Below are 22,780 nucleotides of genomic sequence, written 5' to 3' on the forward strand. Positions count from 1 at the left end.
TTGTTTAAGTTAGGCAGCTCTCCCTATCCTTCCTGTACCACTGGGCCTTTTTCTTTACTTCTCCAAATGTTCAGGATAGGAGATTCCTTTTTTTTGGTCTGAATTGCACAAAGCAATACCTTCTTTTCTCAAGGGTTTGCAGTCTAGCTCTAAGGAGACTATTATGTTAGCTTCAGCCTAAGATAGATTGTTGAGATTAGAATATGTGAATATTCATCCTGTCAATGAGTCAATTTCTGTTAGTTTCTGTTTCAGTGCCTAGAAAATGGAAGACTTGGAAAGGAGAATCAATATGTTACTCAAGTATGGAAGGTAATGACTTATAGAATTACACTTAAATATTTTTTCTTGTTAGGACAATTTTGGTTGACTTTGGGATATTTTTTTTTTCCCCTTTGCGAGGTGTTTAAATGCAAGGATTGTTTTTATTTGTTCTATATCATTCACTTTGACTGACTGCTCACATAATTAAACAGAATGAAATCCTGTGTCTGATTACATTTTAAGAATCTCTTTCCGTCTGGAAATAATACTTCATTGGCTTACTCTGAGATAAATGCACGATTAAATCCTAACAGGTGTTTCCTTAAGGAAGAAGGTTTTGCAGACCTGTTGAGTCCTCAGGTTATGTGACCACTCTGTATTTCTCAGGCAGAAGTAATATTTTCTTTTGCATAGTAAAGGAAATCAAGTTTTTCAAACTCTCAAGTCTGTTCTAGTGTTTTAACTACTGATCAGTGTTGCTGTGATTTCTTTTAAAATATTTCTTTGGATTGTAGGGAGTTCAGGTACAGATGTAATTTTTTATGTTGAAGTTAGATATGTCTAAACCACCTGACAATTTAGAAATTTTTATTTTATTATCATCCAGTTATTAAGACTATGCACAGTCTTCGTCAAAATATAGGCAGTACAAGGGTTAAAACCTGTATTTAGGGGAATTAGATTAGATTCTATGTCAGAAGATTTTTTATTACACTTATATACTAAATGGCATTTTAGTTAGAAAGCAGTAGAAATTTCATTGGAATCCAGCACCAGTGCCACAAACAATTAAGAAGCACTCTACTTATTCCTGTAATTTACTTCTTTATCTTGCATATTTTTCCAGAATCTGTCCCTGTGAAACTTCCTAGGAAAATATTTCTGAGCAAAAGAGGGTTTTATGTGTGCTTGTGTATGTGTGTGGGGAGGAATGAGAAGAAGCTAGAAAAGGGGAGACAAGTGAAAATAGATGAGAACATCAGTATGGCTAGGGAATGCTAAAGGATCTCATATCCATTTTTGCACTGTAAATGCTACCCTAGACATTGTAAATAGCCACTCTTTCTGCAAACACTTTAGCAAATGGTTCTTTGAAATTCACTGTCCTTTGCAACTCTGCCTTGTTTGTAAGCTCCTATCATTTATCATGGGAGCAGCTGTCATGGCAAGACTATAGGCTGAGACAATCTGTGAGCCAAACGCTGCTGTTGTATGCTTCTGTGAAATTTAGCTTAGGTTGTTCCTAGCCTATCAGGATAGAATCCATTCAGCATGGAAAGTAGTCTTAACAGGAAGAACTTGGCTGGGAAAGGATCAGAAATATATTTGTAAAACAAAGTGAAATTGATTCAGCAAGAACAAGGAGGAAATCAAGACCATGTAGGAATTGGTGAAGGCCAGTAAAGTCTGAGAGGAATTGAATTTGCAAAGGAATTGCCATCTATAGCACCTGGGTTTTACTGCAATAGTCATCCTGACGTACTAAAGGAGGAAAAGTCAGCAATTTTTGCTTCGCAAAAAGACAGATACTTATAAAGGTTATGCATATCTAAGACCCATCTTAGAAAAATGTAATTCCTAGATTATATACAGGGGTGTACTTCTGCTGTTGGTTACATGGATTAGAAGAATGTAGAACTTTTTAGACTGCCTCAGAATCACAGCCTCCCTGAAAACAGACATGTTTGTCAGACAAACACTTTGGGTGTCAGTTTTTTACTAGCTGATTCAGGAGAAATGATCACATCTAGATTCAAATACTTTTCCTTAAATAAAAAGAATTAGCATAATAAATTAAGTTCTTTCCTGTAACATGGTAAGTGTACCTTTCTCCTTTCATGCTGTTACGTATCTTGTTTCCTCTTTGTAAATTGAGTCAACACTAGCAAATGTGCAGTGGAAGTACAAAACCCCCACAGATATAATGTTTATTTTGCAGAGCTTCACTGAATCAAATTGAGTGAAATCTGTGCTATCCTTGTTTTCTGGATGTGTGCATTGTAACAACCATATGTTAGTTGTTTAAAGAGCAGTGAGATATTTTTGGTTACTGATGTGCAGCCAATGTCATAAAAGATGCATGGCAAGAGGGGCAAGGTGTTTCCTCCAATTCAGCTCACAAGAGCTGGGAAGCAGTTTGCAGTGGTGTAATTGCAAGCAATATTTTGATTGAGGTCCTGTTTTCATGCAAACTCTTTAAAGCCACATGATCTCTCTCATAAGCTGGAGGTAGTAACTAGGCCTGCTATTTTCATTAAAATGAAGGAAATGTCATAAGCTAAAAGTTGAATTTTGTGGAAAAAATAGATTATAGGAGAAAGGATAGAAGAGATAAATCTAGCATATGGGTTTTTTTGTCATCTAATGGCTAGAACTAGTCCAAGAGCTGGCAGTCACTAGTGTAGAAGTGAAGTAAATCAAAGAAGATGGTAGAAGTCACTACATTTGCAGTTATTTATAACCTTAGAAAATGGAAAACCTAATAACTAGGCCAGAAACTTAGATGTATAGCTTAAGTTTTTAGTGTGATGTGCCTCACCACTGAAATAAATGTTTAGCAGCTGATATTGTAGAATAAAATAATACAGGTGGGAAAAATATTTGCAACTTTTCTGTGCCCACACTCTTAGTGAACTCTTTCATATCAAAACTTGTTTTGGTTAGGTGCAGCAACATATTTGTATACATTGCTATATTTCCTTGCTACAGGAAAACTGGTTATTAAACTAAAAATTTTGATACATGCTCTACTAGGTATCAAATATTTCACTTAACTAAAATTTGGAAGTTACATGTTTTTATTATTTATTATTAAATATAAAACTTGTACCTTTACAAACAGTTTTGTTTGCTTTGAAGAATAGATTCAAGAATATCTTTGTATGCACATGGGACTGTTAGTTTTAAAGCACAGTAGTTCAATAGTATTACAAGCTTCTTAAAATAATCTTCCATGCTTCTCTCACTTGCAACCTGAGTGTTGTCTGTTGTGGAGTGCTCAGTGGAAAAGGAAATTTTACCTTGAACCCTTGCTTGCAATCCCCTTCAGTTTTCTGACTGTGCTCTCACTCTGCAGGTGAGAATTTATATTTATATGCATCATAAAGCAGAAAAAAATGATTTTGTAAATCTGAAAGGCTTATAAATGCAATGTCTAAATACATGTGTTCACCATGAATTTTGAATGATTCAAAAAGAACAAGTGATCATTCTCTATGGCTGTAGTTTGCAGTGTGGTCTTACATCTAAAGCTTCCTATCTAGTAAGCAAAGACTGCACATTTAGTAAAGGTTTGGAAGAAAAGACTCATTTGAGCTGCCATCCTCCTTGACCAGTTGAGTTCTGGAGGGATGGAAAATGAGAAAATAATTTATGTAACCAAACTTTTCTAATTGACTTTTACAGCTCTACCGTGGTAGAGGAAACAGTATGAGACTCTAATATCATCATTAATAGTAATAGTTCATCCTTCAGAGAAGGCTGCTACAATCTAAACCATCTGTACCTTTTCACATTGCCAAGAGAAGCCAAATCCTAAACCGAGGAGGGCATATGCTCAGGAATCTCACAGGGAGAAAATCTGCCATTAAGTCAGTGGTGCAACTGTGAGCTTCTCCTAAATGCTATTACCTACCAATAATTACTAATCTGAATGAGCTGTCAGAGACCAAGGGGAGAGGAGACCAACATATGAGAAAAGACTTGTTAGGAAATAATGTCTTTGATTGTTCTGTTCTGTCTTTCACAATAAAACTGACAAGAAAGGTGTATGTTAAAATGAATGTCTACTTAACATTTAGGAGGTGATTCTGTTTTGCTCTGCTCCTCTCTGGTGAGACCCCACCTGGATACTGCATCCAGCTCTGGGATCCCCAGCATAGGAAGGACACCACCTGTTGGAACGAGTCCAGAGGAAGGCCAACAAGATTATTAGAGGGACGAAGTACCTCTCCTATGAGGAAAGGTTAAGGCAATTTAGATTGTTCAGCTTGGAAAAAAGAAGGCTTCAGGGTGACCTAATTGCGGTCTTCCAGTACCTGAAGGGAGTGTACAAGAAAGATGGAGACAATTTACAAGGGCCTGTAGTGACAGGACAAGGGGGAATGGCTTTAAACTGAAAAATAAGAGGTTTAGATTAGATATCAGGAAGAAATTCTTTACTGTGAGGGTGGTAAGGTTCTGGAAGAGTTTGCTCAGAGAAGATATGAAAATGTTCATGGCCAGGCTGGATGGGGCCCTGAGCAACCTGGTTGAGTGAAAGATGTCCCTGTGCATAGCAAAGGCGTAGGAAATAGATGATCTTTAAGGTCTCTTCCAGCCCAAGCCATTCAATGATTCTATGATTTATGAGCTATTTATGAAAACATCCTAGCCACTTATGAAACAGAAACAGTGGTTTGTATAGTCCTAAATATATAAACTGCTTGGATCTTGGCTTCCCTTATTCCTATGTCAGAAAGACACGGTCTTCTGTGATGCAACAAATTAAACTAGGGTAAAGAAAGGGCTTTCAAAGAAGTCAAGTAGACCATTGTGATCTACACAGATACTGTTGGTGGAAGATATGGCAGAAGAGAAAGACAGGTATGACTTCTCAGATGCAGTGCCGTGCCACAAGTACTGGCGATGACACCTTTGCAGATGGTATTGATGGAGGAGGTTTCTTGTGCTTCCAGATAGGTGGAGTACACTGTCCTGTATCTAGCAGAGGTATCTCTGGTAGTTTAGTTTAAAGTATTAGATTTCTGACAGCATGAGGTTCTGTCTTGCCTAATTTTCCTTGCTGAGAAGACAGATGAATTTGAACTCAGTATTGTGCTGCAGCAGGTGCACGCTGCTAAATAAGATGCCCCCTGAACTCTCTTGCAGGACACCACACGTGCTGTAATCTTGTATTTTCCCTTCATCAGGCCTGGGCTAAAGAAATTCCCTTTCAATAACCCGCTAGACCCTGGGAAATCTTACCTTTATTAATGTGTGTGTGCATGTTTTGTGTAGATGTGAAAATATCACCGAGGCGTCCCTTTTATGACTTTTTATAACTAGAACTGGAAGTCAGAAGAAAAGTACTGGTTCAGCTGAAGCAACTTGTAGTTCAAGGCAATAACAAAGATGCTCTTTATTGCAGGATGTTATGCTTAGGTCATTGCTTTTAGCATTACCTGTGCACTTCCAGGTATTGTCAAACTTGTCACAGAAAATAGCATATTTCCTTTTCTTCCACTGGTGTTGCTCTGTAAATGCGTTACCTACGATAATAGAATAAGAATACAATTGGAAGACTTTTTCTCACTGCTGTTAGTGAAATTTTTGAGGGCTTTTGCAGTCATTCTGAAAAATTTGGAATAGCAGCACTTTGGGAAGGTTGGCCAAAGCTCTAAATTAATTGAAATATGTGGCAGTCTTGTTCAGCTCAAAAATGTTAACTACTGCTACAAGGAAAACATGAATGTGAAAAAATTTTTTATTGGCTGTTTTCCTAGAATACTATTTCTGCTTTCAGCTCCTGGTAGTGTTTTGGATCCACATTATGCCCAGCTGAGACTATTAAGGTGAGGTCTGTAACTTGGTACATAAGGTATTAGACATGTTTATAATCTTAAAAGCCCTACATATATATCAATACAAAAACTTAAAGTACCAATAGCAAAATAAAGTATCATTATTCCCAAGGGGAGATGAGAGAAGTGTTTTTGGTAATGTCTAAATGAGAATAGTACCCATTACTTCTTATGAGAATGTTGTGCAAGCTATAATAGAGCACCTCTTTACTTGAACTCTTATGTGTTGTCTCTGTCCTATAAATAGACATTCTATTTTCACTATATTCTTTGTAATAAGAAAGTAGGAAACTTAATACATTTTGCATCTTTGGGTTTGATTTTTTGTTCAGTTGTATTTGAAATGTGCATTAAAAAAGACAGAAGTTTTTGCAGAAAATTCCCTTTCAATTCTGACATAAAGTGAAGGAGTGCCATTCTAATCTCACAGCTCTTAATTGTCTTTAGCGGATAAAAGAGAAGTGGAATTTATACCATGTTTGAAATATGTGTATATAAATCTACATATATAAATGCATGAAACTGCAGAAGATAGCAGCCAGCCTCACTCAGAAATCCTTGCTAGAAGAGTGGGATGAAATACACTAAAAATGTTGTGCTTGGTCAAACAATTAAATGTCACAATTTAGATGAAGGAAAACATGCAAGGTGGGCTAGCCAAATGTAAACAGGTTAGTGAATATATTTTCTGAGAAGAAACCTCAAAAAAATAGTCCCCTCAAATAAACAGCTTAATTTTTTCTAAATATGTGCCATTTTATTATTTCCACAGCACCAATATAAATGATTCTGTCTCCTACCCTGTTTCTTCCTGCAAGCATTACCTTCAATGTCTACCAAAAGTTATTCATTTTCCAACCTTTACCTGCTTAAGAAAATGGGGAGGAAAGGAACTAAGCTAGTAGACAGAAAATACTGTTGCTCATAAGGCTCTGTTTTTAGGTGGATTTTCTGTTGGGATATCCAGTGTTCGTCAACCTCTTAGGCTACAAAAAGTGTTGCAAGAGCCATTTTTCCTTTCGTGTGCCCTGGCCAACTTTAAATTATATATCTGGCTACTATCTATCTTTCCTACCATCTATCTAGTTGTCTTAGCTAGAGAATGTACTATATGGTGGTTTCCAAGTAGTTTTGTTGAGGTTTTTCTTTCATTATGTTTAGTGAATGAAACACTTTTAAAGAATATTAGAGAGTAGTGGTTTGGTCCAAAATACTCATTACTGTTTACCTTCTGTGAGATAAGAATTAGGAGAAATGCAAAGCAGGCACCAAACTTGAGAGAATATAAAGAAGTTTATTAACAGACCTAAAAGAAGAAAAAAAAATTATACCACACCTTCAGAACACTTATCCTCCCCCCACCTTTCTCCCTTCTCCAAGTGACATTGTAAAAAGACAGCCCTTGAGATGTTCAGTCTGTTTACCACTTCCATAATAACCTTGTTCAGTCCATTTCGGAAGAGGAGTCTCTTCTTGCCCATGCAATGAACATATTATCACAACGAGACAGCCGCCCACTTCCAAATAACTCTGTTCAGTCCATTTAGGAAGAGGTCTCTCTGCTCGCATGTGAGTCCCTTCCCCCAACTTGCAGCTTCTTTTGCAACTGCTTTTGAGGGTCCACTCTTGAAGTTTTTTGGGGTACAATTTTAAGGTTGAGCTGTTCAGAAACAAAAGTTCTCTTCACCCATCTCTGGGAGCATTTCATCTCTAAGAACAGAGGCCCTTCTCCTTCCCTGGGAGCAAAGGGTCTTCCTCATCTTCATCGTTAGGACTATCTCTGGGAGCATCTCTAGGAGCTGAGGTTTTCTCCTTTCCCATTTGGAGCAAAAGTCCTCATCGCTTCCATCTCTCCCTGTCCAAACTTCTCATGAAATTACAGCTGCGTCAGCATCTGCCTATCTCGGCGCAGGTGCTTTTGCTCACGAGTTGAACACTCCACCCCCCATGCCTTCAGAAATTACAACAGGATACTCTGATATATCATAGCTTCACAACAGACTTTCAGCTTTAAGCATCTCCTCTTTCTCTTCCCTCAGGTTTTCAGCTCTTCACAGCAATAAAAGGGTTAATCTCACCTCGGCCTTGCAGCTGGAATGTTGCTTATCGCTGTTGGTCACATGACCTCTGCCAGACAGCTGTGGGCAGCTTTAGCTGAATCTTGGCCGAACTGGAGAAGGGGGGCCGCTCGTCTGCCCACAGCAGGGCTGTGCGGGGGTTCCGCGGGTGGAGCAGGGTCCATCGACTCCAGGATGGCCTGGCCTGGCCTGGCCTGAGCAGGGCCTGGGCCGGGCCCGCTGGCCCCCGCACGGGGCCCGCAGCCACCTGTCCCAGCACCGGAAACGAGAGAGAGCTTCTGCCTCAGGGTTTCCTATTCTTAAGTGTGAATCACAGAGGCAGTCACAATTTTAAGTGGCTTAGAGAATTGTCCATATTCAAACTGGCCAGCTGATAGGCTCTGTCAGGTCATAGAGGAAGCTGTAAGCACCCCTTTGCAAGAACATCTCTTCCAGGACTATGCTTGCTAACCCATGACATAGTTACCCAAAATGGCTGGTTTGCACCTGCATGAAAACAAAAAGCCATTTCTAATGGTATAAATCCAATGCAACTTCCAAAAAAGTATTTATAATTTCAGCTCTGATAACTCTCCCTCTTGCATGCTTAGAGGGAAATAAATGAGTGTACTTAATTTTATTTTTTTTTAAAGTGATCTTCATGTTATTGCCCTACTTGGACAATCCACCTCAGACTAAGAAAGGAGTCACCTCTCAGATGAAGGTTGGAACATTAGAAATGTCACCCCATAAAATATTAGGAGCCTTCCAGGAAGGGGAGTCCTAAAACTGCTGATGTAAGAAAACTGGAGAATTAGCAAGTAAAGTTCCTAAGCCAGAGGCACAACAATAATTCTTAATAGAAAAAAAGCCCAGATAGAATAGTTGAAACTATTTATGGTACAATTGTCTATAAAAGAGCCATTAAATTTGAACAGAAAAAAGCTCAGCTCAGAAGCCTGGGTCTACCCGAATAGAAGCACTAAATAATGGCCTCCTCCACTGAAAAAATACATGAACTTTTGCAAAAAGACTAATATTAAAATGTTATATCATTGCAAATACCTATGATTTTATTCCTTAATAGTGGTATAAGTCAGGCATAAACCAGGACAAATGACATTATCAGGAAAACAAAACAGGTCATTAACAGGACAGTAACTTTGCCTTGTAAAGGACACTCCAGCAGTCTTTGGTACTGCTTGAACTCCAGCTGACATTGCTGCAGGAACTATTGAAAGCTTTTATGCTCAGTACCATCTCTGTTACTACAAGGAGATGACGGTAGTCAAAACTATTCTCCTGCTTAGCCAGCCATAAGAACATTTTCTATCCCCTCGAGCTGTGTATTTTATGTATGATCTGATGAAGATATTTTTAACTAGTTTTTGTCTTCTACCTTTATACATACATTTATAAATTGCAGCCTCTGAAAGGATAGAATCATATTGCCATGCTGCAAACCTAACCCAGTTATTTTTGTTGATTCAATTCAAATCTCATGAAAACCTCTCTTTAAATTCTGGAAGGGCAAATTTTACTTAAGATTTTCAAGCACACACTAGAATTTTAAATCCCCAACTGATTAAGCTCCTTGTGAAAACCAGGTCCTTAACCAGTTTTTTTTGTTGTTAGTATTGATACTTTCCCAGAATCAGGTTCTTTTATTAAGTAAGGATTAGATCCGGTTCTTCATGATACAGGAAAAAAAGCCAAAAAAATTGGAAGGAGATTTGCTTCATTCATGTATTTATTTAAGTATAAACATGGAAAGTATAGTGACTACTATATTGCTTCAGTATGGAGTAAGAGTTTTGCTTAAATCTGAATGCAGGACAAAAAAGTGACTGTATAGTTTATTCGCTCTTCAGTGTTTCAGCTGAGACACCAGAAAGCAGTACCTGCTATAATATTAATTTTTTCTTTTTGAAGTCTTATGTGACATTATTGACACCTTTGTGAGGATGGTTCTATATTCATAACAGTGATAGAATTATTTAAAGTTTTACTATAATTAATTATGGCTGATATCAAAATACCTGCTCTGCAAGATACTTATTACTGTCAATCCCTATTTCACTGAACCTTAGGGTACCAAACATATATAATAACTGTTTCAGCAGTTATCAAAAAAGAATTTAGTGAAATATGGATCTCAAATTGCTAAATTTGTCAGTGGGGCAGAACAAAAGCAATTGGAAAGAAAATGAAGGAGAAGAAAAATTTTGTGGGGAATTGTTGCCTCTTGAAATAAAAAATTGGTGTCAAAATTTAAGTATTCAGGGCTGTCTTCTGAATGCAGTTCTTTTTAATTTTTGTGGTTTTTTCCCCCACTACTTCAATGGTACACAAAGACATCATATATTTTCAAATAAACCGGCAGATATTCCTCAAGAGATAGTTTCCAAGCACTGTGGACCTCGGCTAGGATTAATGGTCTAGAAATCAGCCTGCCCCTCTAGTGACTCTCTCCACTGATCTAACCTCTCTGGAATTAATTTTTTATGGTCAGATTAGAAAGATTAAAATAAAACAGAGCTGAGTGTTGAGTGGTATAATTGTTGTAATATAAAAGAGTGTTTGAGCTCTTTCATTTCCCTAAACCACCTGCACAGTTTTAATGGCAAATATGCTAGAAGCATTCTGTCCTTTTTGTAAAATAATTCTGTCCTCCCAATGTGGAGCCTCAGTTCCTCTGAAGCAGCTCTCAGACCTTTACTGAAAGGATTACCACCTTGAATTTGTAATCTCTTTTAGAGATGGACCGGTTGTTACACAGCTGGCACTGTTATTGCGCAGTCCCATTTTAGTAATCTGTAATAGCCATCTGTGCACTCTCAAAACCTTTCCAGATAAAACCCAAGCATTTCTACAGTCCAAAGGTGTATACTAATGTTTCAGGGTGGATTTATGATGAGTATTTAATGGGAACATAAAATTATGCTATAAGGAGAATATTGGCTTTAGAGGAATTCTTCTATGTATTGAAAAAAGATCCAGATCTTCACATTAAGCAATTTGAGCATTTTTTGTCCTACTTAATTTTATTTTGAACTGCTGAAAATCAGCAAAGTCTTACGTTGTAATGGTTTGCTAAGTCTCTTTAAAGAATAAACTTTATCATCTCATGTGAACTAAGACAATTCATTGTCTTAATTGAGCTTCAAAATATGTGATTTTTAGAAGGAGAAGGAAAGTTTGACCCTCTATGCCTTTTATAAACCTTTTTCTAAATGGAGAGTGGGAAATATGATTGATAACTGTTTAGTAATTTAGTTTATTTTCATTCATTTCATTCATGTATAACAGATGAGTAAGCAACGAGTAGACTGAACTTATAGTTTTAGGCTTTTATTTTTCTTTCAGCTATTATTTTCTTTTCTAGATGAAAATGAATTTTAACTTTAAAAAGAAAAAAAAAGGTCACGTTTTCACAATTCTGTCAAGTTTTGTGTATTTTGCCCATAGGGGAACTTTGTACTGTACACTCAACAAATTTCTATATTCTTTTGTTTTGTTTGCTGGATCGTGCTGATAAAATGATATAAAACAGAGTTAGAGATGTTTGCTTCTTGTCACAAGCTAAACATTGCGGATAGAGGACTGTAGTGTGCTATTGGTACTTAGATTCTTTTAAACACCAAAAGGCAGCAGAATTTCCACTGCAGATTTAACTCAAACAATTGCTGACCCCAATTCTACCTAAATTATGACTTTAGTTGGAGACCAAGATCTGCTTTTGTTGCTCAGATCAGTGGGTAAATCTAAACCTATGTTCCTACTGAAAGCAGTCAAAGCCAATAAAATGTTTTTTAGAACATTTTTCTGCAGTGGATGATGATAGCAAGCTTTGTATGAGCAGCTTCCTCAGGGAAAGACAGTAAAAGGAGAGGGGAATTGTCCTTGCCCCTTTCCTGTGTTTTACTACCTCTTTGTCTCAGGCTATTCCAGCACAACAGCAGATTCTGCAGGGTGAGAACAGGATAATGAGGGAAATATGAGATATCTCAGTTTCTTCTACCCTTGTTCATAAAGGAAGAATTTGGGTTTTTTCCCTCCAGACAGGTAGATGCATTGTTACCTGCTGAAGCCTCTGTTTTCAGAGTGGTCTTTTCTGCATCTTCAGAATAGCAGGACTTGAAGAAGTCTTTCTACATGATATGCAAAGTAAACAACCCAGTTTATTTGTATCTGAGTGGTGGCTTATTTTTAAGCATCAGTTGATTTCCAGAAATTCAGTAGTTCAGAAAGTAAAATATGATTGCTATATCTGGGTTAAGTAATCAGGAATCCTTTTCATGCCTTTTTATATCTTTTCACATAGTAGTGAACCCAGAGAAGTTACTTTCTGTTGTTGATGCACATCATATTGTGACAGTGTATCATGCACCTGTGTTTGCTTCTATGGCTATAGACCCAAATGTGTACACATGGTAAAAGTGGTAGCAAGGATTTTAATACTCATATCTACTTCTGTTTTCATAAGTGAAACAAAGATCAATTGTTAAAATTATCTTTTTTTGTAGCTTGACCATAAACCCAGAAAAAATACTGGCAGCTAAAAATGTTATTCTAAGCAGAAACTACTGAGTCTGTTTCCTGAGCACAGCGAATGTAATTCTTGGGAGAATATTTAGGATTTTTTTTTTTTTTTTCAAAGAGTAAGGGAATGAAAATGAGCAATGGAATAGTTCTCAGAGAGGTGTGATTATAGAGCCTGCATGATGCCGCTACATGAAAATGAAGGTGTGTTCTCACAATCATGTAGAACTTTGTGTAATTTACTTAATTACATAATAGAACAAACAATGCTTTTGTAACAGAGTAGGCATCCCATATAGCCATAAACCATATAGTAAGGTCAGGTCAGGGAAAGCCTCAAAGGTGTCTGAAGAGTCTGATTTCTTATGGAAACTCCGAACCTGCCATTAACCCTGTCACATTCTCAAATAATGTGACATTGTAAAAGCCTTTCTTCCAATCATAATAATGATGTTAGATGATAGTAACTTTCTGTGCAATAATACAAAGCCTTGTTTAATTTATTGTTTAACCAGTCATTATGACATGTCATTTATTTTAATCCCTCTGAAGGATAATCCTATTTAAGAATTGCAACAGGATTTGAATACTATTCAGAGACAGAAGCGAAATTTCTCTTTTATCATAAAATATTTTTTGCAATGGCTATTATACTATTTCAGTACCAAAATTAAAAAGTGACTTTGCCTATACTGGTTTGCTTGGTTATACAGCTATATGTATTTAAAAATTTTGTTAGTAGTAAGCAGTTTTCAACAGATGAACATACAATAAAAATACTGTAAAGCACACACTTCTCAGGTTATTCTAAGATCTATAGTTGAGAAGACAAAATATAGAAAATGAAATTTAATGAGATGAAAATTTATTAGAGATACACACCTTCTAAAATTTCTGTATTGAGAGATTTGTGGTCCATAGCTTCAATAGGAAGATAGGAAAAATAAATCACTCTGTTTTTGGAACATTTTGATTTTACTGTTCTGGGAATTATCAGCCTTATTTATAGGTACTATTCAATTTGATTTATTAAATGATTTTACAGAGAATGTTTTACAGTGCAATAAAATCATAGAGCTTAACACTAAGGTGACCTTCATCTGAAATATGCATATGAAAATACTCAGTTCATGTAAGGATAACCATTATTTTTTTTTAGCTATATTAAATAATCATTTCCATTTATACAGCAGATATTGCTGATCTGTCCCAATAATTTATCCAATAGTTTATCATCTAACTTTACTTGGTGGTAAAATAAAAACATCTAAACCATGCAATCACTGGGATATGGCTTTAATGATTTGATGAAACAATATTCAAAGAGCTGAGAAAAATGATTTCCTGTCACTGAGATTGTCCTTCTGAAACTTCTGTCTCATTCAGGTCTTTTTATTTCACTGTGTTTTGTAATTTTATCTGATTTTTCACTGCCCATTTTGGGGCTTGAATATGTTTTTTTACATCACTACGGTACAGCAAAATTTATGATAATCATTAACACTGAGAATTCCACTTTTACCCACTCTTCTGTCATAAAATAGTAAGTCATGAAAAAGAACTTTGTTGGGGATCTAGAGCATAAATCTTCAGATCTGGTGGTGTAGAGATCAGGAAAGATGTGACAAAAGTGAATACTATTATGTAACAAAATAAGTACCAATGAAGAAAAGAGAAAAAAAAATGAGAACTAGCACATGAATTAAAAAAAAAAGATAAAAATCTATAAAAGACTAGGGTACATCATCAAACGTTTCCTCTTGAGCAGCACTGCTCTGAGTATTCCTTTATCTTTTCCTGTGCTCTGAACAGACTACCTCTCATTGTAGGAAGACTCTTCAACTTTACTTACCCTGAGGCAAATTACCCAGGCTGGCAAAGCTGCATATTTTGACTTTTATGCTTTATTATTTGGAAATGCAATGATCAGTTGCTACTATCATTTACATTGGCAAAAAGTAAGTATTGCTTCCTTTGCTTTAGAGAAAATATATCTAGAGAGGTCCCTTCCAACCCTAACTATTCTGTGATTCTGTAATTATGATGTAATAGGCAATACTTTGAAAAAGTCTGTGCTTTCCCCCTTTGGAAAATGCTGACTGATTGACCTTAGAAATAATGACTGGTAATTAATTTTTTAGTACCTTTTATTTTAACAAGCTTTTCAATGTGGGGAGGTGCTGTACACTTTTCGAAAAACACTTATGTTCTCTTTTTGATGGAGATTGTGGAGAGAGTTCAGAATCATAATGTTCTTGTCCAGTTCAGTGAATAAATCAAAACATTTTTTCTTGCTTAAGTATGATTTTAAAATCTCTATTCTTTTAGAGTCCTATTTTCATTTAGGAGTGGATATTCATATTCATATATCTCTGACCCTTTTTTTTTCTGATTGTATAGGCTTTTGCTCCTTGTGCTAGTTTTCTTACAATGTAGTAGTGGCTTTCTAGTTTTATCACATTGATTAAGAGAAGATGTCATAATTTCAGATACAAAGTAACTTCTATCAAGCGTACCATAGGGAGACTCACCTTGACTCACCATATACAAAGAATATCCTTTTAGAGTTTGATAAGAGGATGCTGGGAATATTTGCCAGATTAAAAAAAAAGGACCCAACAACACACAAACAAAAAACCCCTCAAAACACAGAATTTTTTTTTTTTTTTAAGGAACTGAAATGTCTTTTCAGTGGTTCTCAGGGCAAATTCCTAGGCAGCTCGTAGTCAGCATGTCACATATTGTTGGTATACGCACAGGATCATGTGGAAGTCTGTTAGTACTACATCTGTAGTGCAACATCTACATTTGGGACCCAGCAGAAGTAGAATCCTGGTGTTCTGCTTCTGGGCAGGAGGTAGATTATTTGAAATGATTGAAATTTAGCCTATTTGTGCAGCATGGATTTATCAGCAATAGCCTTACTTCCAGGTTTCCATTTCTCTCATTCTGTCCCTGTCTCTGTAAGTACATATGAATTTACAATATAGTTCACAGATGGCTTTCTAGCAAAAACTTCCTTTGTGAATAAGACAAGCAAGAACTTGTTTGTGCAGGGCACAAGGTACAGTAACAAGAGGAGGCAGCTATTTGAGTAGTGTAGGCTAGAGAAGGTCTCTTAATCAGTCTAAATATTAATATAGAACCGATTACAAATGCAGTAAGAACGTTCCAGTACTTGTACTCAACCTGGGATGCAAATGGTAGCAACATCATTACATTCAATACTAAAACAAAGTGCTTGTTTAATAGTTTATCTACATAGAGCTAGATTTAATAGGAAGCAGTGGACCGTACTACAGACAACGCATTAATATATCTATAATTAAAAAATAAATAGAATTATTAAGTCAGAATCACTTCCCCCATTAGTCTAGTGAAATTCTTTTATTTATATATAGAGAATACACGTCACAAAATAGAATAGAATTGCCTTTGATCATACCATTGCATGAGAGAAGGCCCCAGCCAACAAGAACAGTAGAAAGTAGAGCATTAATAAAAATAGAGTCAAGAAGCAATAAAATGAAAGAATAAGAAAGAAATGGTAAAATACTTGTGCACTAGAAGTATTTTCTCTGTGAACCCAGACAATGAAGTAATCATAGGGAAGGAAAATTCTATTAAGCCAAGAACTTTCTTGTGCACTCTGGTATTGCAAAAAAGTCAATATTTTCTAATTTTGGCATGCTCATAATCTAAGATGTTCATTCTCTTCTCATAATCTGGTGAAGCCTTATGTGGTCATCTTTTGCTTTTAATTCATTATATTTGGGTTATTGTATACTGGCAACAAATAAATGACCAATTATGTGAATTTGGGTCCATTATATTTTGTTTCCATTTAACATATTTCAGGCCTTCTGGTATCTGACTTTGCCAGCAGTAAACTCATTGCTTTTGTTTAATTAATTTAATTTGCCATACTATTATGGAAATAATTAAACAAGGGTTTTGTGCATTCTCTATAGTATTTGCCTTTCACTGAGTCCTTTAGACTTAGATTCGAAATACTGCATCATATCTTTCTTCTTGCAATGAAAGAAATTTGAAGAAGTGCTGTTAACAACCTGTTTTATTGTAGTTTGCTTTTACTTGGGGGTGACCTTAGATGACTCAAGTAGGAGTCCACCTACTAGAAACAAGATTTTAGAATTAATGCCAATAAGAATAAGCTAATAATATTCTGCTTACAGAACCTGTTTTGGCATCTCCAAATTATACTGCTCCTTCACATCTGGCTTGAATATCTCAAAAGCCTTGAGATAACATAATCTTATGCGTACCAGAAATAAACTATGCTCTAACAATCAATGAAAAATGCTGTGTGCCAAAGTATGTCTTAAACCTAGCTCCTACAGAAGGCTGTGGGAAATCTACAGAGATTTAGCACCTACAGAAGACTAAGAAGAAACAGCATATGCTGTCATACCCACTCTGTGGCCCATGAAAAGAAAAAAAATTGACAGATATTTGTGTAGGTTATGAGAATTGATAATAAAGTCATAGGAAATTTTACAGAATCACAGAATATTCTGAGCTGGAATTTGAAATTACAATTCTCCTGTAGCCATAGGAAGTTGAAAAAGATAATCTAGCCAGTGCAGCTCAGGTACAGTGCCCAAGTCTTTTGACATTAGTCAGGATTAGGTAAGGGTGGAAACATGGGAATGTATGTGGGATACGAATTGACTCAAATTTGGTCAGTTTAGTCACTGTACACGTCCAGTGAGTTGTAGCTTGTCCTGCTGTTTCTGTGCCATACGTACTGTAAGTCTGGCAGAAGGTTTCATAGCTGTTTCAAAGACCAAGCACAGCTTTACTACCCTTGGAAACCAAGGTAAAAAAGGACACACTGAGAATTTTGATGTGTGTTGTTTCTCTTGCCCAGCCATGCTGGGCTGTGTTTCTGAATCTTTTATGTTAGACATAAATATAAAATAATCTAGACAGAAGTCAACATTTTCTTTATATGTTGACAGATAACTATAATTTACTTTTAAGAATGGTTAAAATTAATTTTCAACAGTTTTTAGCAAACACAAGATCATTTGTGCTAAAATTCCTTACCTTTTAATTTAGATTAGTAAAAATAGATATGTGCTTGCATTATAGCACACATTAAACACCCTAGAGAAGCAGTTCCTATATTTTGGAAAGCTATCACATACCTTCAATTTGAAATTAATATTTAAAAATGCAGAGTCCAGCAGCATGCATCAGATTAAAAAAAGAACAATTCAGATTACATATTTTCACCATATTGGTAACAAAATGTTTTATGTTTTTTGCAAAGTTACAGAAGTCCTGAAAGCAATTTTAAATTGATGGTCAGAAGAGTTTGGAAAAAAAGCAATTCATTCTCAAGAACAATAGCACATAATATGGAACCTTTATTTGCTGTTGGCATTACAGTAAAACAAGTGTGATTGTGATCCATGGAGACTTCAGGTTTTTGCTGTTAATCCTCCTACGAGGATAACGTGATACCCTGCAAACCACTGTAGATTCACAGTAGATCCACAGACTAGTAAATATCCTGGGCTTTCAAAATAAAAGACATTAAAAATATAACTCATAGAGATCCCTATTTCTCTAAATATATGCCTGTATTTCTAATTATATTTTACATCTCTCTGAACTATTTAATTACACAATTCTTTCTCAACCCAAGGACTACCTTTGACACTGCTGATGTGAAATGCACTAGATTGGTTGAAGCATTCTTTTTAAAACATGTTTTGCTAAAATAATATTAAACATTTGTGATTCTGCTATCAGAAATAACAAAAGAAATAGAAAAAATGAGATGCAATTATTCCTGATTTGTTTAAATGCTGCTGCCATAGTGATCTTCCAGCCATGCTTCTGAGGTAGTTTTACTGCAGACTTTTTCTGGATTTATTTGCTTTCAGATTTTAGCTCTGCTGTTATGTTCTTTCCTTGTAGGCACCTGCAAACCCTGCAGTTATGAAGCAGTATTTGTTATTCATCCTGTTTTCTGGGGCAAGTGGGAGACAAGAAGGACCATAGGTCACCATAAACCGTTCAGGTCAAGCAGTTTGGGTTTCAGAATCCCTCAGAGCTATCATCCTCCTGCTTTCTCAACAGCTAACAGCATATCATAAAATGTCAGTGGTTTTGGTGTCAAGAAATGAGTAAAAGCAATTCCAGAAAATAAATTTAATTCCTGTTTAATCTGAACAAAGGTCCTGAATACTGTTGCAGTTCTGCGGGAGTTTCTTAAATTTATTTTCCATCTGGCCTTAACAATGGTCCCTTAAGATATGTGGGCAGATCCTTGCTGACTAGAATGTAATACCATCAGTGTTCAACAAAAATAAGATGCAGAGAGTCTATTTCCAGCTTGTATTTTGCCATCCGTTTTCATTATATGTTTGTTTGTGAGCGGCAGCTTCCTGTTCCACCTATTTAGTGACTGTTCTCAAAGTCCACAAAAGCGTAAGAGAAGTTTCAAGGAAAAAAAGGAAACTTCAATAATTCTGAAAAATATCAAACATTGGATAGACACTTGTAAAGGTAATCTGTAAAAGTAATTTGTAAAGGTAAAAGCCTTCCTGCTGTATCTTCTTGCCTTCATATTGATGTATTTTTACTATTGTTAAGGACAGAGAGTATCAACACAGAAAATAAGATTGCAATATGGAACTCTAAACTGGTTTGTATTGGAGAGTTTTTTGAAACCGTCAGTCTTCAGCCAATGTGCTTTTTTTCTGTATACCAATTTCAGCCACATTTTTTACATGGTGCCCACGTTAAAGCAGAAGTCTGTTACTTGTGAAACACCAGCTGTTGACATTTTTGAAGTTGCATGGGGAAATTTGAGCTTTTTGTAAAATGTGTCCAGCAGGATATAGAAAATTTAGGGGAGAAAGGGCACTTTTGAACAAAAATGCAATCATCTTCCTATTTTTCATGGCAACTAACAGGGATCTAGTTTCTTTTACCTTCAATGGGAAATTCTATTTTTATTAAGCAGAGCAGTAAATTAGCTTCTGGCATTTTGTATCTTGGACAGCTCAGAGCCACAGAGATGACAATTAGAAAAGAAATTACATGAGTAGTGTGGTAAACTGAAGGGGGAAGAGAGAGTTGTCTTAGGCCAAATCATTTATCCAGAAAAGATTTCATCAGGCTAATGTCAAAAAATTTTCAAAAGAAATGTGCTTTCTGCTTCCCTGAAAAAAATCTGGCTGAATTTTCATCTGTTCCTGGTGTATTTGCCCTACTGGCTATGTATTCCATGATACCCCATGTTAATGTACATTAATTACCATTATTTATAGACTAAGTTAGAAAAGTGATTTCTTTTACAGTAAACACTATAAGATGCTATACCTTCTTGAAAGGAATTAATTTAAAAAGTAATTAAATTCTGTGGGTTTTTTTAGAAGAAGTATCTTTAGGGAAACAAAAATACTTCCTATACAATTGTATGAACTGCTAAATCTATTCTACCCTGAATTTATCCATACTCTTTTAGAGAGGAATTTCTGATTTGAGTTGTGGGATGGTATTAGATAAACAGTGTTTTTTCATTACTATTTCTTTTCCTTCTTTTGCTGTTGGAAAATTAGAGATGCTACTTCATTAGTCTCTAATGGTAAAAAAGGTAATAATTTCAGTACTTTGAATTTACTTCCGTTTCCAACAAATAGAGAATACGGCAAGAAGGCGAATGATTGCATGGATATCTTTGATAATTGTTATATTGAAGAAGTCAATTATTAGGCCAGACTCAAAAAAGCCCATTTACATTTGACTTTCCTTCTGTTTCAGTAAAATTGCACACTCTTGCTGTACAGTGGTTTATGTCTCTCAGTTTCCATAAATTAGTTTGTGCAATCTGTCCCTGTGACCTCAGGAACAATTCTCCTTCTGTCTGTATGAGGCATATGAACAGGGATGCTGAGACTGGAAAACTTAGTAGAGCTGATAATTGATTATTTGCCCTGTAAGTAAACATCAGCTGTGGCTAACATTGAGTTGGATGGGTAACTTTCTTGTATCACAGCCGCACACCACCGCCACACAGCAGGAGGGAAGAGAAACTTGTCAGCTGCTCACAGATTAGAAGGAAAGAAGGGTTTTTTTTTTCTCCTTGTCAGACTAGCAAATTGTTATGGACTTCTAGCACTGAGTGTGAGATAGAGACTGATGTGTTTGTATTGGTTCCTTCTGTAGCTCTGACCCCCTAACATCAAACCAAATCTTTGAGAGTACACATGTATGGGAGGGAGGAAGGACTGGTGATTAAGATTACAAAATGTGGATATACAGCTAGAAAAGGAGAAAATAAAAAAGGTGATTTAAAGAACAAAAATAGAGTGGGCTTCTTGAGGTACTTGACGCTCTGTTCCCTTCCCCACTCTTATGTTTTCACATATGTTTATGTTACTTAACATTTACCTCCCCCTCATAACAGTTAATAAAATGCTTTTCAATGCACTTTGATAAACCTGAGATCTACAGAAAGAGGCAAAAGCATCAATTTTCCGCAAGATTAAAGCAGGAGAGATCAGATATTCACAAAACAGTTCTGTTCCTGCAAACCTTACCTTTGAGGTCAAAAAGATGGCTAGGGAAGGCTTTTAAACTCAAGCTTTCTGTTTTGCTCCATGATCCTTTGCCAGGTTTTCTCTCTGTAGTGGTTTGGTCCAAAATACTCATTACTGTTTATCTGCTGTGAGATAAGAATTAGGAGAAATGCAAAACAGGCACCAAACTTGAAAGAATATAAAGAAGTTTATTAACAGACCTAAAAGAAGGAAAAAAATTATACCACCTTCAGAACTCTCCTCCTCCCCCCACCTTCCTCCCTTCTCCCACTGACAATGTGAAAAGACAACCCTTAAGATGCTCAGTCTGTTTACCACTTCCACAATAACCTTGTTCAGTCCATTTAGAAAGAGAAGTCTCTTCTTGCTCATGCTATGAAAACATTATCACAACGAGACAGCCGCCCACTTCCAAATATTGTTCAGTCCATTTAGGAAAAGGAGTCTCTCTGCCTGCGTGTGAGTCCTTTCCCCCGACTTGCAGCTTTTCCCACAACTGCTTTCGAGGGTCCACTCTTGAAGTTTTTTGGGGTATAATTTTAAGGTTGAGCCGTTCAGAAACAAAAACAGAGGCCCTTTTCCTTCCCTGGGAGCAAAGGGTCTTCATCATCTTCATCGTTAGGACTATCTCTGGGAGCATCTCTAGGGACTGAGGTTTTCTCCTTTCCCATTTGGAGCAAAAGTCCTCATCTGGTTCATCTCTACGGACTGAGGTTTTCTCCTTTCCCATTTGGAGCAAAGGTCCACGTCGCTTCCATCTCTCCCTGTCCAAACTTCTCATGAAATTACAGCTGCGTCAGCATCTGCCTATCTCAGCACAGGTGCTTTTGCTCACGAGTTGAACACTCCACCCCCCATATCTTCATGAAATTACAACAGGATACTCTGATATATCATAGCTTCACAACAGAATTTCAGCTTTAAGCATCTCCTCTCTCTCTTCCCTCAGGTTTTCAGCTCTTCACAGCAGTAAAAGGGTTAATCTCACCTCGGCCTTGCAGCTTTGCAGCTGGAATGTTGAATTTTTCTTATCGCAGTGGAGAGGGGGGAGAGCCGAGCCGCTCCGGCTGCCCACAGCAAGGCAGTGGGGGGGGTTCCATGGCTGGAACAGGTCCATCGGCTCCAGGATGGCCGTGGCCCGGCCCGGCCTGGCCCAAGCAGGGCCTGGCTGGGCCCGCTGGCCCCCACACGGGGCCCGCAGCCACCTGTGCCAGCGCCGGAAACGAGAGAGAGCTTGGAGGGGGAGTTTGCCTATTCTTAAATGTGGATCACAGAGGTGATCACAACTTTAAGTGGCTTAGAGAATTGTCCATATTCAAACTGGCCAGCTGATAGGTTCTATCAGTTCCCAGAGGAAACTGTAAGCACCCCTTAGCAAGGACGTCCCTTCCGGGACTATGCTTGCTAACCTATGACACTCTCATTTGCAGAGAACTTAAGCGCTCCCTCCACATTTTAATTTCTGTTTCAGAAGTTCTGCCTGTGAAAGCAGGCAGTTATTACAAGCAGAATTTATTTTAGCATGACCATAGACAATTATATCTCATAACTGAAGTAATTCTTCACTCATCTTAATATTTGCTTCTGTCCCTTCAATATTTGCAGATTTTATCAGCTTCCCTTTTCAGTTTTACTGCTGCAAACTAAACAATCCAGGTTCTTTTAATCTATTTTTTAACTAAAGAAGAAGTTTTCCCGTCATCTAATCATTGTATCAGTCCTGCTACGGAACCCATTCCAGTTTAAATTAACATTTCTAAAAAAAAATAATTAAAAG

The 22,780-nt window shown here is 36.8% G+C and overlaps 1 long non-coding RNA gene across 1 annotated transcript in view; it reads left to right on the top strand.

Annotated features, from left to right (window-relative positions):
- The first annotated feature begins 3,242 nt into the window (after window positions 1-3,242).
- Window positions 3,243-22,780, top strand: part of LOC116444266 — a 29,017-nt gene continuing 9,479 nt past the window's right edge. Inside the window, exon 1 of the long non-coding RNA XR_004240258.1 lies at window positions 3,243-3,340. This is a non-coding gene — a long non-coding RNA (uncharacterized LOC116444266). The remainder of the gene's footprint in view (window positions 3,341-22,780) is intronic.

The sequence above is a fragment of the Corvus moneduloides genome, chromosome 5 (assembly GCF_009650955.1).
Source record: "Corvus moneduloides isolate bCorMon1 chromosome 5, bCorMon1.pri, whole genome shotgun sequence".
Classification (NCBI taxonomy): domain Eukaryota; kingdom Metazoa; phylum Chordata; class Aves; order Passeriformes; family Corvidae; genus Corvus; species Corvus moneduloides.